The sequence below is a fragment of the Dromaius novaehollandiae genome, chromosome 7 (assembly GCF_036370855.1).
Source record: "Dromaius novaehollandiae isolate bDroNov1 chromosome 7, bDroNov1.hap1, whole genome shotgun sequence".
In the NCBI taxonomy this organism is placed as follows: Eukaryota; Metazoa; Chordata; class Aves; order Casuariiformes; family Dromaiidae; genus Dromaius; species Dromaius novaehollandiae.
In genome coordinates this window covers 42,979,764-43,000,506 of record NC_088104.1, presented here as the reverse complement: position 1 = coordinate 43,000,506, position 20,743 = coordinate 42,979,764, and the positions used below count along the sequence as shown (strand labels likewise).

The 20,743-nt window shown below is 51.8% G+C and overlaps 1 long non-coding RNA gene across 2 annotated transcripts in view; it reads left to right on the top strand.

Moving 5' to 3' along the window:
* Positions 1–20,433, top strand: part of LOC112985796 (uncharacterized) — a 112,453-nt gene extending 92,020 nt beyond the window's left edge. For both annotated transcript variants that reach the window (XR_003259831.2, XR_003259830.2), the window contains one exon: positions 18,327–20,433. This is a non-coding gene — a long non-coding RNA (uncharacterized LOC112985796). The remainder of the gene's footprint in view (positions 1–18,326) is intronic.
* Positions 20,434–20,743: the final 310 nt, after the last annotated feature.

Here is a 20,743-nt window from a genome sequence, read left to right as displayed (position 1 = left end):
AAAATGCATCATCCTCTTGCACAACAGCTTTTCCATTAATGCTTCCCAGAAAACTAGGGATTTTCCCATGGAAGTTGCCATGAGAAACCTTCACCTTCCCAGCTAGAAGTGACTTTGTTGGGAAATTTTGCTTTTCCTGTAGGAAAGGCTGAAAGCGTGGGGAAGTGGGTGTTACCTTCCAGTTCTCCTCCTCCCCCTCCGTTTCCCAGTTTAAAAAGGAATTAGATGCCCTGGGGGGATCCTGCATCCCAGCACACACTTCTCACTTGTAGTCTTTGCTTGCAGTAACCGATGCCCTGAGGCACGGCGTGTGTGAGTGCCGCCGGACCACGTTCCTGCTGGCAATTTAGCTGCAGTGATTTGAGGGGCAGGGAAGAGCTCTCTGCCTGGTAATAGATAGTTTCTGCAAAAGTGTGAGGCAAGACTACGAGCCTTATTTGCACACTGGCAGCACTGACTAATGCTAACTGGGCCAAGCTACCGCTAGTAAAATCTTTAAGCTACACCCCATTATCATGTGTTATTGCAAATACCATGGCATGTCCTGCAAAACATCATGGTTTTGAGAATTACAAAAATCCTGTGAAGTCATCCTTTAAACTCCTCTGCCTGTGAAGCCTGGTGCATTAGTCTTCATAGATCCAACCCTCTACGTCTCAGAGGGATAAATACAAAATATCATTGATATGCTTGAGAAATACATAGAGCCCCAAAGCCCTTTCTGAGCCATCCGTCACCGTCAGGAGAGTCACATCTGCTGTCTCTGTGCCGGCTGTTGGAAGATGCAAGTACTCAGCCCTGCTGGCAACATGGCAGGGAGCACTGCTGCAAATCCCGATGACTCAAAATATCCGTGCGTAAGCGTGACATTGGCACAGACTTGCGCCTTGCCCCCCCGAGGTGCCGAGCTCAAGAGAGCCGAGGGAGGCAGGAAGGACTTGACTCATAGGGAGGATGGGAGAGAGGGGACTCGGGGGGATTTCTGTTATTGCTTTTGGAGCAGCTGCTCTTGGAAAGCTGCTTTGGGTGTGCTGCGTGAAAGGAACAGCTGGGATGTCAGACAGGACCAGCCTGTTACTGGTCAGCCCCTCCTGTGGCTTTAGGTTTGATCACGTTAACCCAACACGAGGATGGTGCCAGCTCGCAGCCTCTCGGCAGAAACTGCAGGTTGCCACTGCGAAGACGAGGGGCCAGGTGAGCTGCATGGGGAGCAGAGACATCGAGGGAAACGGCAGAAGTTGGACAGGGAGCCAAAGGGCAAGCCTGGCTTTCCAGAGCACTAGCACAGTCTCCTGGCTGTTGAATTATTATTTATTTAAGGAAGAAACGGCATTCTTCCAAGGCGTGCATTTCGCAGTGACAGTAGATGCACAAACCTCATTACAACAGCAAGGAAAGAGGCAGCTTCAGAGGCGGGTGCATCTTCCCCAGGTGCTCTGCGTGGCGGCAGGGCTGGGCAGCCCCAGCTGCTGCCTATAAGAGCCCGGGCTGGGCCTGGAGCAGCTAGTTGGGTGCTGGAGCTCAGGGCAGCAGTTTTCTGCTGGATTTCCTCCCATCTGCTGTATGAAAAAAGTAAGGCAGGATTCTGGTCTGAGCTGGGACTTGAGCAGATGGGGGTCCTTTTCCACTGGCAGAGCGCTAGGGACCTTGCAACAAATGCCTAGGCTGGTGGGACTCCTGGGTGGTGGTTGGGGGCTATTTAATGAATTAATTACTTACTAGTAGTGCTGAGCAGGCAGCCTGTGCTATGGGCTGGTGGCTAATGAATTTTCTTCTGTCCTAGATGGAAAAAGCTTTCTCTCAATGTAAACCTCTCTCCGATGACTTCCTCAGCAAATGCTGTTAATGGAGCAGGCTTCTCTAGGGACCACGCAGGGCTTCTGTCTGTCATGTTAGGGAAATAAATTAGATGGGACAGTGAACCCTCATGAACATTTTTCCTTGAGGTTTTAGAGGATTAAACTTGAGTGACTGATAGGTTAGGTGCTGCCTTGATCTTGGTTTTGTAGAGGAAGATCTGGAAACAATTGCTCATTAATGAAGGCTGCTTACCTTACACCGGTGCTGGACATCCAGGGATGCTCTGTGGGTTGTGGATCAGCAGATCCTTCACCAAAAGTCTGTTAGGTTACCCTGCTTATTCCAGGGTAAGAATAGCTCCTTCAGACTGAGATAAACCACATGAGAAAAGGTGCTTGAATGCCAATATAAAAGTTTCCATACAGGAAGTTATACCTATATGTCCAGAAGACCAGGAATTTGCATCCTAGGTCCACTGAACTATGTCAGGTATGTAAAGATTGCATCCTATGTGCTGTGTTGCACATTGAATGAGGCCATCTGTATTCAAAGAACAGTGTCTTCTGGCTCCTCTTCCTATTACTGCATACTCGAATCTTTTTAAATAACAGTAATTTCCTACCTGGTGGTCTGTCACCCTAATGGGCCAGTATATGATTCCTGCAGCATTTCTGTCACCTGATTTAGATAGTCTGCTCAAGGCTGTGGGTCTGGTTAAATATAATAAAACAGTCTCTGTCCCAGTGATTTGTAAGTCTGTGGGTTTTGGCTCAAATTCCTAGGGCATACTATATCTCTCTTAATGCCCAAGCACTCCCTGTAAGCCATGCAGCTCTGCAGGGCTGTGGAAACATATCACGGGAAATGGAGTCTAGGAGAATCCCATCAAGAAAAACAGCTCACGTATAGCACCACAGCAGAAAATTTGCAGATCCTGGTTAATGCTGAACTGGCAAAACTTAGCACTTCAGCTGAACTTCACAAACTGAAGGGCTTTCTTCCGAAGGAAACTGAGCTGAAATTAAATATTGTTTGGCTTGTGGGTTTTCTGTTGTTTTCTCCCAAAGGAGAACTGGAAATCTCCAAAGCAGTTTTTCTGCGGAAAATTCCAAGTTTGCAGAAATTGTGTTTGCCTACCCAAAGAGCTGTATCAGTGGAGAACTCCCGGCCAGCTCTGAAGCTCAGTTATTTAGAGGCAAGTTTATGTAGAGATGTCAGCAATGTAGCCAGCTATTAGCTAAGTCAGCTGCAGAATTTAATCTTTTGCATAGTTCTCTTTAATAGCAGCAGAGCCCTTGGCAGACTTTATGGTTATTTGTGCTTTAGAAAAGTCTCTGCGCTTGGTTCAGGGAAACCTGCTTATGGCCAAGGCATGATTTCCTTAATGCAATAGTTTCTCAATCTGATAATTACCTTAAAATAATATGTCAAGGTGTCAGAGACCATGCGGCAAAGGCATGACAAATCCTGTTTGAATAGCAGATCCTGTGTCCTCCTCTTACTGGCCTCTTCTTTGAAATCTGCTGTTCTCCACCCCTTTATTCAAGCCCTCGTTGCACCCGAGCTCTTTTAGCGGGCTCACCACGTTTGGTGAGGCTGCTTGCTGGGTTGTAGGATGGGGCCCTAAATCATGGCTCTTTGGGCCCCGCGTGGGGCAGCGGGTGGGCAGCCACCCCCGGCACCCGTGCGGTCCCGGTCGCTCTCCTGCCGCTGCGCCGCCTCTCCCCAGATTCCTCAGTGCCGACCTTACTGCAGCTATTTTCGTGCCTGTAAATTAACTTGTCCATGTAAGGCGGTGCTGTTAATTATGTCGTGTGAAGACAAATTTACAACGTGGAGCAGCGATTAAAAATATCCTCCTTGGGATGATGCGAGATCTCCGCTCGACGCTCCCGCTGTAAATCACGGCGAGCTCCACGCACCGGTCCTGACGGGCCGCTCCCGACTGCTGTGACATTTTGCAGCGAGCAGTTATCAGTGCTGATGGGCCTAAAGAAGGGAGCGCTCAGGGACTGCAAGTCAGGGCTTGAAAACTGACCCACATCACTCCGGGTGGCTTAAAAAGTCCCTGCTGATGGTTGCCCAAGTTTTGACCAACCTGATTTTCTAGTTGGAAAAAGAATCTGTCTTAAGTACCTGAAAACTAGTTATTTGGGAAGAAATTAGTTCAAGACGTGTTGGCTAGGAAGAAATCAGTGAGTTGGCGGCACAGCGGTCTCCCGCGTGCTGTCTGTGTCCCTCTGCTCCTCCAGGCGTTACCTGCTTTTGCTCATCCCTCATCTGGAGAGCACCAGGGCACGAAGGGCATCTCTGTGGCACGCCATGGCATGTGTCTGCTGGAGCGTAGCCTGGCCAGCACTGCGGGTCCCCCCGACCCTGGGGGACAGAGCTGTCTCTCCTTGGAAGTGGGCCAGAAAGCTCGAAGGGGGAAATGGGAGGCGCACGGCGATGCTGGCATTCACTAAACAGAGCCAGCAGCTAGAGTCAGGCCTGTAATTTTCTGAAGATCAAAGACCCAGTTGAAAGCGGCTATTTAACACTAAACCAGAGTGTTTCACTGTGTGTTTCCTGTACCAGCCTCACTTCTTTCCAAAGAAAAGACGGGCTGACCTGACGTATCTCCAAGGGCATCACCGGAGCTGGGCTGGGCTGGGCTAGATTAGTGCCTCTCCCAGCTGATGACTTCCCACTCGCTGTTCCTGCCGCTGTTGACCTTTGCCGTTCAGCTAGAAGAAGAGCCAAAGAAAAGTTTCCAGGCGTAACCAGCTGCCAGGCTGGAGCACTGAGGCAAGGCGGTCCATGGGACATCAGCCAGATGCCAGAGCTGCGGGGGAATCCGAGTAGTACCCGCCATAGGGCTGCCGTCACCGGAAGGAAGGCCAACCTCAGCTGTCCAGGAGCTTCTTATATTTAACAGATGCTTCCAGCATGCACTCGCACAGAGAAACTCAGGAACGTCTTCAGCACTTTACTAAATACCCTTTGTAGTGAACACCTCCCTCGTAAGCAGGCAGTCGGGGTTGGATGCCAGGGAAGCTGTTAAAGAAAACCTACGATTAATGACTGAGCTGTTTAAGCAATGAATAAGCGAAATGCGCTCCCTGGCATACTGCGTGCCACCAGCCTTCGAGTCATTTCTGAGGCTGCCGCTGTATAAATCCGCTGGGCAAACATCTTTGCAACGCGTTCCCTCCCTCTGCTCGCTGTTGCCTTGGTCCCTGCTTGGTGCCCCGGAGTCCGGAGGAGTGACGGGCACCTCCGTGTCCCTGTGGGGCCAGGCTCAGGCTCAACTGGTCAAACCCATCTATGCAGATTTTCAACGTAAAGCAAAAATTTATGGTGGCTTGTCTCTTGGCTGTATTCACTGCAGTCCTTCGACGTCTTTCTCCAAAGGAGAAGGCCAAATCTGTTGACTTTGAATACAAGAATTTCGCTGCTCTTTCCAGATGACCAGTAAAATGTGGGTCTGTAAGGTGCTGCTGGTTTTCTACGCTTCCTGGAGAGCACTAAGCCCTCGCTGCAGAGCAGGGTGAGGTTTCACAGCGACAGGGCCGCGGGATAAACCACCGCTTTCAGGCTTAGCTTTGTGGTCAGAGGAGCCCAAAGGATTCAGCCAGATGCAGAGATTGCCCGTTTTGCAGGGCAACAGTGAGATCAAGAGGAAACCTCCTTTGGCACAAATCCCCGATAGATATGTTCAAACACCCCTGGATCAGGCGTATTTTGGGAAGATATTATAACCTCCTTTTGCCTGCTCTCATCCTTCTTCTCCATACCTTACCCTACCCCTCTTCTCCCTGTATCAGACACTCTTTTCCTCCCTTAAATGAGATGTAGGGTCAAACGAAAGAGGGTTTCACTTTATGTTGATGGTTTTGTTCCTCATCTCCCAGACCCTGCTGGGGGCCAGGTAACCACTTTTAGGACCAATTCCTTTGGACACCTTGTCCTGGCATCCAGGCTCCCCTCTCATGCTCCCCTGCTCACTGCTGTCTTCTCCCCATGGCCATAGTCATGCCCATCTCATCTCACCAGTTTGCCAGTGCCTTGGCTTCCTCTGCATTACGATCTCCCTTTCTGTGCTCGCTCACGTGCCCGATGAGATGGCCCCCATTAAAATTACCTGTGGACTAATGTTTGGGGCTTTTTCTTTCTTTTGACCCTGCATATGGAAGGCAGCTGTCAATTAAGAGCTGAAAAAATAGCCTGCAGTGCTATGAGAGAAAATCTAATAGAGACCTCTTCCAAATTGTTTCCATCCATTTTTTCAGGAGGTTTAATTGGTGTCATGTTAGGATGCCAGAAGGGAAACATGGGGGAGAAGCCGTGTTCAGAGGTAGGTTCCTCTCTGCCAGCACTGAGGCAGCCTTCCCTGCGTTTCGTTTACAGGAGTTTTTCAAGTCTTTTCCAAAGTCGTGCTTAGCCTGCCCCTTTAGCCAGCTCCCGTGATCCCATTCACCCCGCGGTGAGCGTAGGATCGGGGGCGATGGATTTGGTACCCAGCGCCACAGCCGCATCAAAGGCTGGGGACGGATGGTGCCTGCCACCCGCGGCTCCCCTGCCCGACAGCCCCGCACAGCTGCCAAGGGACAGCAACGCATGGTCCGCTTCCATCACTGCTGAAATGCAAGCGCTTGGGGGGGGAAATAGCGATAAATCTGCCATCTAGACAGCAAACAAAACCTTCAGGCGGGCTCCGGCCCTGCTGAGGCCTGCTGGGTTCTCCCGCGCGCTTTGCTTGGGCCGTGATAGCTGCGCATTAGTTACGGAGGATTTTGTCTCCCTGCACAGCCACCTTAAATCCGAGTGGGGAACAGCTGTTTTTTTAATGAATCCTTTCTCTTAGCTCGATTTTGACTTTTTTTTTTTTTGAAGGAATGTGTTTAAACAGGAAACATTATCTACTAAAAGAGGTAGCAAGGGTAAAATACTTAGAATTTCTGAATTTTTACTAAAGGAGAGGTTCATAAATTATCATGTTGGTAAAAGACGTCTCAGTCAGTGCTGCAGCCCTGCTGAATTAGGCAGTGCAGAGAGGAGGCAGGAGGAAAACAAGGCAATGAAATATGGAGAGGGCAAACAGAACAATCAACCAAAGTGATTTATGAAACTATTACATAGAGGCAGAGCGACTTACCCTGCATGTATTTACATGTATCCAGCTAGCCAGCTTTGGCAGCGGATTTATTTACCTGAGGGGTTTTTCTTACGTTCCCTGTTTGCAATCAGCAGTGAATGGATGCCAGGTCTTTCAGGCCCCGGTTGCTGCTGCTTTGTTTGCAGCTGGATTGGCATTTTTTATACGTGGTAAGAGTAATGTAGACAGCCGAAGCTGTATTATGTCATCCACTATTCGGTTTTTTGCTCTCGAAAGCTTGCGGCTCTGTAAATATTGTCAGCTATCTGCTTGTCTGTCTGCAGAGCCAGCCCAGCCCAAAGGTATCTGTCATCTGAGGATCTGCTTCTGCATTGTCGGACCTTGGACGGCTGTTTGCTTCCAAATCCGAGCGGATTTGGTATTTTAAACCCGCTTTAATGCGCTTTGTCCAGACCGTGGTTAATACAAAACCGCCAAGGCTGTGGAGGGCAGGAGAATGTATGCGCTTCAGGATACTTGAGAAATAAGGATTAAGAGCATGTGCTAGAAGGAGCCTGTGACGATGAGGGGTTGTGGTCACTCCTGGGGTTACCCCGGCGTAGGCTCTAGTACCGCTCCAGGAGGTGCTTGACTCAACAGGTCGGCTGACTAAAGCACAAGAAATACAGGGTTATTAGAGAAGACAGCTGACTAGCCTGCTGGGCCAATACCCATTCTTCTCTTAGTCATCTCTTGCACAATTAAAAAGCTGCCCGAGGCTTTGTACAGACCACCTCGAGGCGAGGAGGAGGAAACCAGGTTTCCCTCTGGATGAGGGTAGCACCAGCATTACCCACACACAGGGTTTACCAATATATTCCATTAACAAACTCTCGATTTGCAAGACTTTTCAAAAAGGCTGGGCAAAGGGTGAGCGTGTCCAGTGCTTCCCAAGGAGGCTGATAAAAATGAGTAAAAACCGGCTTTTAGGGCTCGTAGTGGCAGCTGCAAGCCCATGCGTCACCGAGGCCCCACCGCGAGGAGCTTCCTGATGCCTCCAGCCGATAAGGAAGCGCCCAGCAAACAAATTAACCTCCCCACCAGTGTAATGAGCACAACGCCTCTGCAAGGCCTCAGCCCATCTCCAGCAACGGCAGGAAAAAGGGTGTCGCAGGGCAGAGCCGCCCAGCTACAGCCCCTTGCGGTGCTTTACGCTGTGGGCAGCGTGGGCTGGACGGTGATGACGCCCCATGGACTAAGCTCATGTTTTGCTTGGGCCCACGGGGTGTAAATCATTCATCTGGAAGAGAAGAGGGGAGGGAGGGGATAGCGTTTCCCCATGCATCAGAGCTCGCTGTGATCAGCTGACATTAAGAAAAGCCCGAGGGATGATTTTAATCTGCTGGCCTGCGCGTGCTGGTGCCAGGGCTTGAAATCCCACCTGGGGCGTTTGCTCCAAGGAATTTCCCAGGTAGCGCCCGCAGTGCCACCGAGCCCGCGAGACGGGGCCGAGGCCAAACCACGGGCACGGCGGGGGATCGCTGTTAGGCACCGAGATGCCGGTGCAGATGTCTGGGCCGTGGGGATGTAGTTTGCCACGAGGCCGTGGCAGTGAGACGTGGAGCCGCGGCCGCTGGCTCTCACCGGGGTCCCGGCCAGCAGGGCGAAGGGACCGGCTGTCTTTTTGGGTTAGTTTAAAAAAAGAAAAAAGAAAAAAAAAAAAAAAAAAAGAAAAGAAATGTTTCTTCCTGGCTGTGCTGTGATGCTTGGCCCATCCTGCATTTTGCCAGCATGGCCTGAGCAAGGGCTAATGCACCGAGCGTGCCTTTAATTACCTTGGGACAGTAGCAGCTTAGCAAAACAAACTTTCCCCAGCTGCACCCGCCTGGAAAGCCGCCTGTCCAGCTGCTTCCCGCGCTGGCCTCTCTTTCTGGACCCGGCCTGGGAGAAAGCGCGGCTGACCCTGCGGCAGGGAACATGCCGTTCGGGGAGCGCCAGGCCCCGCGTGCCGGCGCGTGGGGAAAGCACGGCGGGGCTGGGGCTGCCGCGGGGAGAATCACTGCACGTGACTGCTTTGGAGTGCACCTGGCCCGGCCCCCGCCTGCGGGGCGGTGCGGGGATGGAGGGAGCAAGGAGGGCGGCTCGGCGCAGCCAAGGGTCACGCTTGGAAGCCCTGGACATCTGGCCCGAAGGCGTATCTTCTCCCTCACAGTTCGCTGGCTGCTGTCAGCTGTGTTTGCTATGGGAGCTCGACAGCAAAGGAAGAAGGGAAGGAATGGAGGAGAAAATCTCAGGAGACCCTCATCCGTGAACCCCGTGCTCTCCAGGAGTATCGTAAGTGCCTTTGCCTTCTCCTCTGCCCTGTCTAGAGTCTCCTTCTGGTGTCCGGATACTGATGACTCTTGGCGCGGGTGTGAAAACCAGAGCAGAGGGTTTTCTGCTTCCCCGGCCAAAGAAAGCATGCGAGAGTGTTTTTGCATGTGTCGTGTGTGCGTCCTGGCTGAAACTCTTGCCTCCATGGAAATAAGGCTGCCGCGTGGTGGCTGGTTGCTGTCAAGAGGAAGCCCCTTTTCCCCCGGATTTGCGGAAAACCACATGCTTGGCCTTCAGCATGCGCGAGGCTGAAGGACCTGGAGCTCTTCGGCAGCCCAGCCCTGCTGCGGTACTGGACTGAGTTTACCTAGACCATCTGCGAGGTCGTGAACCCCCAACACTGATGCAAACGCATGTGTGCGCACGCAGGGGGACAGACGGGGATGGAGCGGTCCGCGTGCCAAGCTGGCCATCTGTTTTATTAAGTGTCATGCGTGCTTTCTATTTTTAAAAGGGAACAGAGCAAAACAAACCCCTGCAAGGTACAGTTTGCAAAATCCTACAGTGTCGGTTCCTTAGCTGCGATTTGCTTGATTGCTGGGGCAGAAAGGTAAATCTGGGCAGAAAGTCAGCTCTCCCCAACCACTGGAGAGCCAAACTCGACCACGCTGAATGCAGCTGCATTTGAGGTCTTTCAGTGCTGCTGGATGAAGGCAGTCTGTGGATGAGATGGGAAACTTTCCTTCCGTGCGGAAGGAAAGGGCAGGTAGGAGAGCACGGGGGTGGCCACGTTCACAAGAAGATCCATAGAGCGAAATGGTTGGGGCTGGAGATGCCCTGTGCAAACTGTGCATCTTGGAAGAAATTATTTCAGACTTGGCGTTGCGGACTGAACGCTTAGTCGTGGTCAGGGGACATTCAAGGCTCTCCTGGGTTGGCACCATCTCCAAGGAACCCGAACGTGGTGGCGTGCAAGTGAGGACACCAGGAGATCGCCTGCCGAACTGCGCTCCTCGCCCAGGTTAAAGCATTGCATGGGAGCACCCAAAGGTGCTGCATTTGCACGGAAAGCCAAGACGGTGGGAGGACACACAGCAGGTGACAAGGGGAATGGCTGTGTCTCCATCCGTCTGTCCATCCTCAAAGCAGCTGGTGTGTTGCCCTGTTAAACATTCACCATGGGACTACATTTTCTGACTCTTATTTACCTGATTAAGCTCTGAAGTGAGGGCTCCTTATCACTATTGACCATAGCATCTGAACCCCTTGTTTTCCCAAACGGAGGTGAAGTATGTATTTTCCTCACAGATTTCCTGGGGGCAGCTGGCTAGAGGCAGCGGCGTCAGTCATTCCAGTCCTCGTTTGCCCGCCGTTCCCTCGCCCACAAAGCTGGAAAACGAGGCAGTTATTCCCTTAGCGCGGCTGCCTCGGCTCCAACCGGCCGAACGCGAGCTAGCTCGGCCCCTGGCCCGCGCTCTGCCTTTGCACGGGGGACGCGGCCGCTCGCCATCAGCCAAGCGGGACTGACATTGGGATCGAGACCTCTCGCAGCCGGTGCGAGCCGAGGCGTTCCTGCGATGCTTGGGCTCCGGTGCAAGGCGGTCCGAAAGGGATGGATAGCTGGAAGCAGCCGGGAGCAGCCGAATCAACAACGCTTCACCCAGGCACATAAACACCCCCCCCCGCTTTCTCTCCTTCCCCCCAGGGGATTACTGTCACGTGGCCAAATCGGCCTGATGCTTCGGCTAGCTGCAACACAGCCTCGCAGGCTGTTGACTGAGCTCTCAAGGACTTAATAAACCATCAACTTTGCTGGCAAGGCCTGAGGAACGGGCCACCGTGCCCACTGCACGGAGGAGTCGACTGGGGCACCGCCAGTCAGCTGCGAAAACGCATGCATTGGAGAGCTCGTTTGAGGCACACGAGGATTAAGAGCTTGGCTTTGCATGGCTTCCCAGAGCCACCCAGCAGACACAGGGCTGGATCAGCTGCTGTCTTGACCCATCTTGGGTCCCATCAGAGCAGGCATGGGGTCACCGGCTCTTCCGACACTCGCCACGTCGGCTGAGCACCCATATGGCACCTCAGAGGGGCAAAACTCGCCCCATAGCAGTCTCCTCCTGAAACGCCAGAGGAGGATTTCTTTGCCTGGCTCTTTTCCTGACAGGCTTTTTGTCACCTGGGAGATCTTTCCCTGCCTTCTGAGCTGATTCTCTGGAGACGGCTGCTCAGGATCAGCCGCAGGCAGTTGCAGAGGCGATGCGGAGAAGACTGTAAAAAGGCCTCCCAGTGTCTTAAGCCCACGGCACAAAATATGATGTGTTGGAGAGACACCTGCGCTGGCTTTCCTGCGAGCGGAGCGGGACTCGGCGGGAGAGGACAGTGCCGCGATCTCGGGGAGAGGCCGCGCTCCCCTCCGCCCGGGAATGGCACAAGGTGCTAATCCTTCTGGCCGGTCTCGAGGCTGCCTCCTCCGCATCGAAGACATCGACCGACCGACCTCCCGCTGGTGCTTCTCCATCTGTCTGCGCTCACAGCTCCTATTTTCCAAGCTGCAGGAAGGGTGCGGGGAGCGATGGGGCCGGGCGTGAGGACGGCAGCCGGGGCACGCCGAGAGCAGTGAGCTGAGGAAGCCGCAGGTGGGATGAAGCTCGGTCCGGGAGTGCTCGGCGCTGATTTATCCGGGGCGCTTGCATCGCGGCGAGACGCAGCACCGCGTGCGGTCCCCTGCTGCATCCAGCCGGGTCACCTCGGGACTCGGCAAAGAGGCAGCTACGGGTTTAGCAGTGACAACTCCAAGCAGGTTAAGTGGAGGGGAGGAAACAGCCAAGCCCTTCGGGCTGGTGTCAGCAAAGCAGAAAAACAACACGTGATTTATTCCAAGAAAAACCCCTCCTTAAACCTGCAGTTCAAAATACTCTCTGGGCCGTTGTTGCTCAATGGCAAGCCAGCGCTTTCCAAAGGAAATGGTTTTCTTGCCTTGAAAAACAGTGGTTTCAAGGGACCTTCAGGGAAGGGAGGGCTGTGGGAGACAGCCAGGTTTTTAGGGGGGTCTGAGAAGGGCAGCGATCTCTAGCCCAGCCTCAAGTTTAGAAATCGCTTTACCCCAGCTCGCACAAAGTAGTCTCCCAAAGTGCCCTCAGCCCTCTGCTCTGCTCCAGGAGACCAAGTCAGAGGCCTGTTTTTAGGACAGAAGGACTGGCGAGAGGCTGGAGGAAAGCCTTGGAGAGGCTCACGGGGCGTCTTCGTCCAGTTCTGCGTGCAGGCAGAGGCAGGGCTGTCCGGGCCGCAGCGCCTGAGCCCTAACTCCTCTTTTGAGTGTGTCAAGAGGATAACGCTTGCGCTGGATGGCACGAGGGCTTCCCAGGCCACCACCTCTCGCCCTGAGCAGCTTTGATAGTCACCGCTTGTGGGGCTGCTCGAATGGGTCCCTTCGCCTCTGGTGGCAAGATCATTTTGGGGGAGTCAGGCATCACCCGGCACGAGCGAAGGCCACGGCGTGCTCGCGATGGGTTTGCACCCCCCTGCCACGCTGTGCAGCCCCAGCAACGCAAGGGAAGGAAACCTTTGAGATTTCAACCTCTCGGCCGCCTGATCTTGAAGGACGTGGTCATTTTTCAGGCAACATGTCAAAGCCCCATGAAAGCCACAAGCAAAGCGAACACGAAGGCCTGGGCTCACCTCCGCCGTGGGTATAAACTGGCACAACCTCACTGACTTTGACGGAGCGGTTGGCCCGTCGGGTCTGGGCGTACTTTCATAATCAGCTCTATAAATAAAAGAAGAGTGGAAAATGATAAATGGCACCCGAAGTTATCTATCCAGCCAGGGCACATTACTCAGGCATGGTGCGTGAGGGAGCTTGAAAATAAATTCCAGCTAAATTCTTTAAGGAGCATGAAAAAGTGCGAGGGGGGAGGTGAAAGGCACTGAGCTTCGCTCGACCCTAAAAATTAACGCTTTCAGGCTTTCTGACGTCTGTCCAGCAGAAAATGAGAAATCGCTCCTAGCTGTCGGCTGCTCGAGGGCTGAATGCAGTGGGTAAGACGCCGATGGAGTATTCCCCGTGCGCGCTTCCCAAAGCAACCGGCGCTGGCGCCTTCGGTCCCCGCTGAACTCGGAGGGAAGTTAGCGCAGATGCACGGGCGCTGGGAAATCCAGCCCTGGAAACGTGCTTCATCCGGACAAGGCAGCGCTTAATTAGAGCCGGCTGGAAGGCTTTAATTGCAAAGCTGCTCTCGTGCAAAACGGATTTTCAATCAAACTGACATGATTGTTAGAAATGTCCCCCTTTTTTTGGTTTGAGTCAACGAGGCAGAAGTTGTCCTCCGAAATGCGTTCTTCAAAAAAACCCAACTCTCCTTTGGGGACTTGGAAGTGATTCGGTATTTATTCGTTCTACTGTCAATGAAACATTTTTAGGGAAAACGGTTCCAGCAGTGGAGCCTTTCCAGGCCTGGTGGGGTTTGATGGACTGATAGATTGAATGAAAATCAGCTGAAATTTTTCCAGCTTGTCGTTTAGGAGGTGGGAACGGGAGCAATCAAAAATTGACTCCCGTTCAGCGGGGAGGTTTCTATTGCTGGCACAGCAGCGGATCAGTTCACCTTGATGTTTGAAACGCAGCAACCACCGATAACCTAATAAAGATATATATTTTAAATCTATATTACTGGCTATATATATATATATATATATGTAATTTGACAAATATATTCCTCCTGTTCCTTGCCCTCCCTTTGCCCAGAAGACATTTTAACAGCTTGAGTGATGTTGCTTTTATGATGCACAAGTCATTTTACTAAACAGCATGATAAAAGTTTGTCCAGGCAGGAATTTCATTAACTCCGGGGTCCTTGGTACATTTAGCAGCATTGCTCTTGGCATGTAAAAATAATGGGTTCCATGGGCTGAAATTTCCATTATTTTCCAGCCAGTTTGTTTAAAAATCACTGGATGGGTTATAAGAGGCCGCCAAACAATGAACACACTGGTGTTTCTTATTATTTGTTACTGAGCCCAGATGTTCTGTGTTTCAGGGTTCCCGAAGAGCACTTCGGGGTGCCGCAGAAGGAAGGGCATCATGTAAACCAACCGCTAATTGTTGTTCTTGTCCTCGCTAGAAGTAAAATGATGAGTACTTGCAAATGGGGTGAAAAGCAGGCAAAGGCGTCCAGCCCGGAGGCAAGCTGCTGCAGGAGTTGAGGGAGCTGCCGAGCCTTTGCATCGCGCGGTTCTTCGCCAGGACGCAAAGCGCTCTGCAGGGGCGGCCGTCCCGGCTTCGAGCAGGGGGAAGCTGAGGCACGGTGAGGCGTGCCATCCCGACGGTCCCACGCGCGGGACCCTCCTTCCGGCCTTTCTTTGGGTGAAGGAGTTTGCGTTCAGAGCATTGGAGCATCGCGGACGGAAAGGCTGCGAATAGGGATGCGGTGGTGGGCGAGACGGTCCCCGTTTAAAGAGCGCTGACGCCTTTGACGCCGGGTGTTTCAGTGCCGTCTCACAACATGCTTTGGTAAACATGAATTAAGATATGCTGGTTATGATATTGCTACGCTATCATGTATCGCAGTGGCAAAGCACGCACTAATGCAGAGAAAGCCTTTCGCTAGCAGTGAAATTCAAAGAAGGTGGGAAAGCGGCTATTTAGCGATAACTTACTAATATCGTCCTCTTGCATTCAGTTTTCACTTAAAGGCTTTTCAAGATCGTTAAATAAATGTCACAGGAACTCTGCAAGGTGGCAAATAATTACCGCTGACGGGAGGACTGAAATGAGTGCAAGCAATTGCAAAGAAAATATTTTGCAAAGGAAACGCCGCTGAAATCTTCCCCGGGAGACAAAGTGAGGGGAAACAGAACAACTTTCTGTTTCATTTTGAATGGATATTTTCCGCTCACGTTGCTTTCCGGAAGCTCTTGCAAAACAAAACAAGATGAAAAATGTCAGCAGAAGTGCTTTCATCGAAAAGTAATTCTGCTTGAAAATTTCTGGAAGCTTAAAAGAAAGGGTTTTATTTCTCAGCTGTCTCTGCTAGTGACTAGAAGTCGTCTCCTTTTCCAAAGCGGAAGCTCAAATGTAGTTTGCCGGTTTTTCGAGGACAGACGGACACCAAATGCTTACTGAGCTTGTATTGAGGTTAGGACTTTCTGCAAGGCCTATGTGACTTGTGCAATGTTTCGTGCCAATTCCCAGGCAGAAATAAAAGTGGAATTTGGGGATCTTGTTTATTGGTCTCCTGCTCTAACCACTGGCCTGGAAATTGCTGGAGGAGAGTTGATCGAATGATTGCGTTATGCCTTGTGCTCTTGATGCTGTTTTTGTCATAAACTCTGACAGTTCTTCCTCATTTATGTACTGTTCACGTCCCTTTTGTTAGCCTGGGAATTATTTTAATGCTGAATGATATTGCTTCAATCTTTTAAACAACCAGCTTTCCTGTATTGATTATTATATTCCTTTTCAATGGATGGCGCAGCCTGTGATAAAGGTCCATCTCCCCACCTCGGCGTCGCATTACCAATTTAAAACTGATGTTTTCCTGTGAGATGCTGAGAGCAGCATCGGCATTCCCAGAGCCCTTCGGACATTTCCTCCCATCAGGCCGATGAAGAAATCATTAAGAAGTTACTTTCACCCGGGGGGGGGGGGGGTATTTTAAACCAGTGCAGACAACGGCATGGTTCAAGGCTAAGCACCGGGCGTTTTGGGCTCCTGGCTGCGAATCCTACGAGCGATGCTAATTGCCTGGCAAGTTTTTACCAAACACAGAGTGGTTTTTTTTACCAAACACAGAGTTTTTTCCACCTGGCTCTGTCCAACCTCATCCTTTCCGACATAAGCACGGGCCGCTCATGGTTCGAGCAGCAAAGCACCTGGAGGTCTCTGCGTGTGCTGCCTGGCTGCCGTTTGACTTTTTCTTTTGTCTTTTTCTTCTGCTCACCTTCATCTTTTCTTGCCCAGAAAAAACTTCCTTTTACGTGGAGTCAAGCTCTGACACAGTAGCCTGAGCAGCAGCAGCAGGCTGGCCTGCTCTTCCCAGGAGAAATAAATAACGAATAAAAATTGGTTGTGCTGAAAGCATCATTCGAGCCCCGGAGGGGAGGAATCGACGGGCTCCATCTCGGGCAAAGCCCTGCTTCACAGCACAGTGCACAAAGTGCAGGTCCAAAGGACGGAGGAGACTCCAAGAGACTTTCTGGGCTAGGGAAAAGGGAGAAGAAGACGACGTGGTTTTGCGCTAGGTCTCTGAGCATTTGAAAGCTCACACCCTTGCCTCTTCTAGTGGTCAAAACTTCTCTGTTGCTGAGGCAGAGCTTGCTTTGCAGCTACGCAAAATTTCTCCTGCAGCACATTTGCCCTCCTTGGAATACAAAATATTTATAAAAATGCATGGAGTTTGTCATAACCCCCCCAACTTTTTTTAAGAAAATCTTTTGTTATGAAAAGCAACATTTTTTGTTTTGCAGGGAGAGGTCCTGTGCAGGCTTTCAGCAAAGCAACTGCAGAGAAAGGCCCTGCAAGAGAACTAAGGTTTTGCTTCCACCTATTATTTCCTCAGGGAGCAAAAAATCATCCCTTTCCTAACGTATCCTGCGCAGCCCCTCTTCCTGAGCTCATCGCCGACCACGCTACTTAGCACTAAATTACAGGGACAGCGAAAGCCCTGACATAGGCTTTGGACCACGCTGAGAGCTTATTTTAAGCACGGAAATCTAGGCCAAAATTGCTCTAATAAACAAAGCATTCCGAGCATCCCCGGGAGGGGAAAGCTGGTGAGCTCCAGGCAGCCACCTGTGTCTGGACTCGACATCCTCGGCCCCCGCCGCCGGTGCCCACCGAGCACGCAAGCCGCCGCGGGGATTTGCACACCCTTCCCGCAGGGAGCTGCCCGGCTCCAAACTGCGGCTTTTCGGAGTCAATGTTTCGCCAAGAGCCGTGTCCTGTGTGTGGCAGGAGCACCGCGACAGCCTTTGGTCCCTGCGGAGGACGTGATGGAGAGAGAGGCAGGGACCTCTGTATCCCAGGGCACTCCCGCCCTGGCCCTGAAATATTTCTTCCATGCGGCACGCCTGATTGAGTTCAGTTTCTTTTCCTATTTCTTTTTTCCCTCGTGTTTTATATCCATCTTGCTTCCTTTTCAGACCTGCCTTATCCCAGTATTTATGGAAACTACGTGGCAAAAGACCAGAAGGAGCTTTTTTGTTGTTGTTGTCATCCTTGTTTTAAATGGTGCCTCCTTTTGCATTCCTGCCTGCAAAGAGCCATGGAAATTAGGGATGGAAAGGACCTGCTAGGTTATTTCTTGCGCTCCTGCCAAGGCAAGATTTTCCGGTGCGTTGCAATCTCCAGTGCTTCGGCTGTTAGAGTTTTAAGTGACCCAGGTGTATTGCTAATCCAGAGATGAAAATTCAAGCTTTCGGGGACGGGCGCTCGGAGTGGAAAGCACCGTTCACACCGAGTTACAGAGCAATGTTTGAAACACGCTTTCCTCCCCGCCGTAAAGGCAAGCTGGAGGCCCGGGTCTGGCTTGGGGTCGTCGTGCCGTGGTCTCACGGGGAGCACAGCAGCCGTCAGAGGGACTGGTTAGGTCTAAAAACCAGTATCGCGCGTTGAAAGAGCAGCCATATGCAGCCCAGCGCAATGCAGCGCCCATATAATAACAAGGGAATTACAAGTTTTTAACGTGATGCATGGTTCCCGTGGTGGCCCAGTTGCAAACCAACATCTTCTACCCCCGAAATGGTCCCTTCTGTGCGCGGTGGTTTGGGGGAGGCCGAGAGCCGTGGGGGGCTGCAGTATAGCTCTGTAATCAAGCAGCTGATGAGCCCCTGCCCGAGGCAAGCGTCGGTCTAACACAGTTCAGATTTTGGCTTCCATTTACGTTCCCCGGCCCTGCACCCCGCTGTGACGGGGACTTTGCCTGCATTGCAGAAAGCAGGAATATGCAAAGGAAAGCGGTGCCAAAGGCTTACGGGGAAAGTAAATGCCAAAAATGAGCAGCAAACTGCTTGGTGTAGCAAGCCATCAGCATCCCGCTCCTCCTCCCTTCGATAGCCAAAGATACCCAGGGCTGGATTTAATAATTTGTACAGTCCATGGAAATGATGTTTTTTTGCTTTTTTGTCCCACTGACAGGACTTTGCATTGAGCTGAATGAAGCGAGCCTCACCAGAAGGAGACCTAATTCTGGATACCCTCAGGATGAATATTTTAGCCGAGGTAAACGCCGTGCGGGGTGTGAATTTGGTGGAGCGGGGGCTGTTCCCCCCATACGTAACGGGCTGAGCCTACCTGAGATGTTGGGTCCTACCCGAGATGGAGAGCGATGCACGTACGGGGTCACCCCTAGCCGCTTGCCTGCCCAGCGCCTCCGCTGTCCGCGAGCCCGTCGCGAGGTGACCCCGACACAAAATCGTTTTTGTCAGGATGTCACCGAAGCTGGAGCCTGACCGCGGGAGAGGTTTGCACGCAGCTGTCTGACCTCCTTGCATCCCGCAGATCAAAGCCCGGCTTCCTAATTGCAACTTTTATCACGCTCACCCAAACGCTCGCACAATATCCTGGCGGTGTTGCTGGGCCGACAGGCGTTTCGACCACGCACGCGATTACGGGAGATTAGCAGATGTAAAAGCGTGCCTGGGAGACAGGGCAATGCGTCATCCCCCTTTAGGACGGGGGATGCTCGGCTCCGGCAGGGAGGTTTCGGTGCGAAGCTCTTCCCACCTCGCGGGCTAGCAGATGGCCATGGGGAGCTTTGGACACAAGCGTGCCCCAAAATGCCCCATGCTGGACCAGGACCCCCCTAAGCTCTGCGTCGGAGGCCGGGTCCTGCCGGCCGCTGGGATTTCTGAATGAGGGAGCAGCGTCAGGAAAGGTGGAGCGAGGAGAAGAGCTATTGCGTTGATCAAAGACGCCGAAGGTCTTCACCGGGGAGGATTAAAATATGCCAAGAACGAGAACTGCCGGGCCTAGGAGCCAGGATTGCTCACATGGGGAGAGAGAAACTTGGCTGCGGATCCCCTGGAACAAAGCAAAAACAGGAAAATGCATAGACATGCCTAGAAAGTCATAAAAACAAAGTTTAGGTTAAATACACACAGGGTCCCTTTTCCCTTCGCAGGTTAAGAAAGGGCAGTCTCTGCCTCCAGAGCTCCTGGCAGAAGCAATCACTCTCGCTTATTCTCAGGGAGAAAAGCAAAGGTGGATCACGGCAGTAACCACGGGGCGGCCAGAAAGGGCCGTCACAGGCGCGGAGCCGGGCAGACCCAGGCAGCCCGGGTTGAAAGGACAGCTACGGGGACAACCTTCAACCTGCCGTATGGCCCAGACCCCTCTGCCGCTGCCTCCTGCAAAGCGTGGGAGAAAGGGGCTGTGGTCTCCCAAGTGTCCTCCCCGGCTCCCCGCTTCGGCTATTCTCCTTGAGCTATAGGATCACATCTGTACAGCGCTGTAAACACCTACGGGTGATGTGCCAGGTAATGCAGACTAGTGCGTTAAGTTCAGAGGATCCACTTTATTTTGTAAGCGCTCGGAGTCAGCAGCACTCAACATTTCATTAAACTGTCGTGGAGTAATAAAAAGCAAACAAGGCTTTCAGGTTTGCTGCAAATGTTTGGGTTAAAAGAAGAAAAAAGTCAGCTGGGAACAAAAAGAACAACTTCTCTTGATTTCCTCCAGCCCTTCTTTCTGAATGAGGATGATGGCAGGCGGCTCCGACTCCGCGGGACGCTTGGGTGAGTGCCGGCCCTGAAACACATGTGCTCCCACCGCCGGCGCGACGCCGCCAGAAATCCCTGTGTCAGTCCTTTCCCAAACTAGACCCGAGCTGTTTGGGTCGCGCATTGATTTCTCGGCGATACTGCAGCAGCGCCGGCGGGAGGAAACTCATGACGGCCGGTAACCTCGCGTCAGGCGCTCGGTAAAAGATTCCAGTTAGGAAATTGTCTCCTTCGGGTTTTGCTTGCAGCGAGTTCACGTCAGCCTCTCGCTGTTTCCTTTCTGCTGTGTACAACTAATAAAAACAAGACGTTTGTCCACTTTGATTACAGTGCCTAATGAAAAACAAGCTTTGATGTAATGGAAGGAAATAATGTATTTAGATATATTCTCTGCTCGGATCAGCCACAGCTAATATAAATCAGGGCACTCAGAAGATCAGGAAGGGTGTGGAGAACTTAAACTTGACCCCTCACCGCCGTTTTCTGTAACCTTTACATTAAATTAACTTTCCTATTGTTCCATATCACTGCATTACATCTTATTTTTCCTATAATGATCTCTTTGTTCCCCTTAATGATTTTTTTGTTCCCCTTAAAAGCTTTTGAAGAAGATAAGAAAGGGAAACCTTTTGTAATCATCTTTGCAGAGCTTCAGATCATAGGCAGCGCCTGAAAACAACGGGGACAGCAAAGCCCTGTCCCAGCATCTCTGGTGCTCTTTCTTGGAGATGGTGTGATGTTACTTTGAAGACAAAATATTGCCCATTTCGATTGTGCAGTGCTGCAGAACTAGAATCCATTTCTAGTGCTGCATTAAAATTCATACAAGGCGTA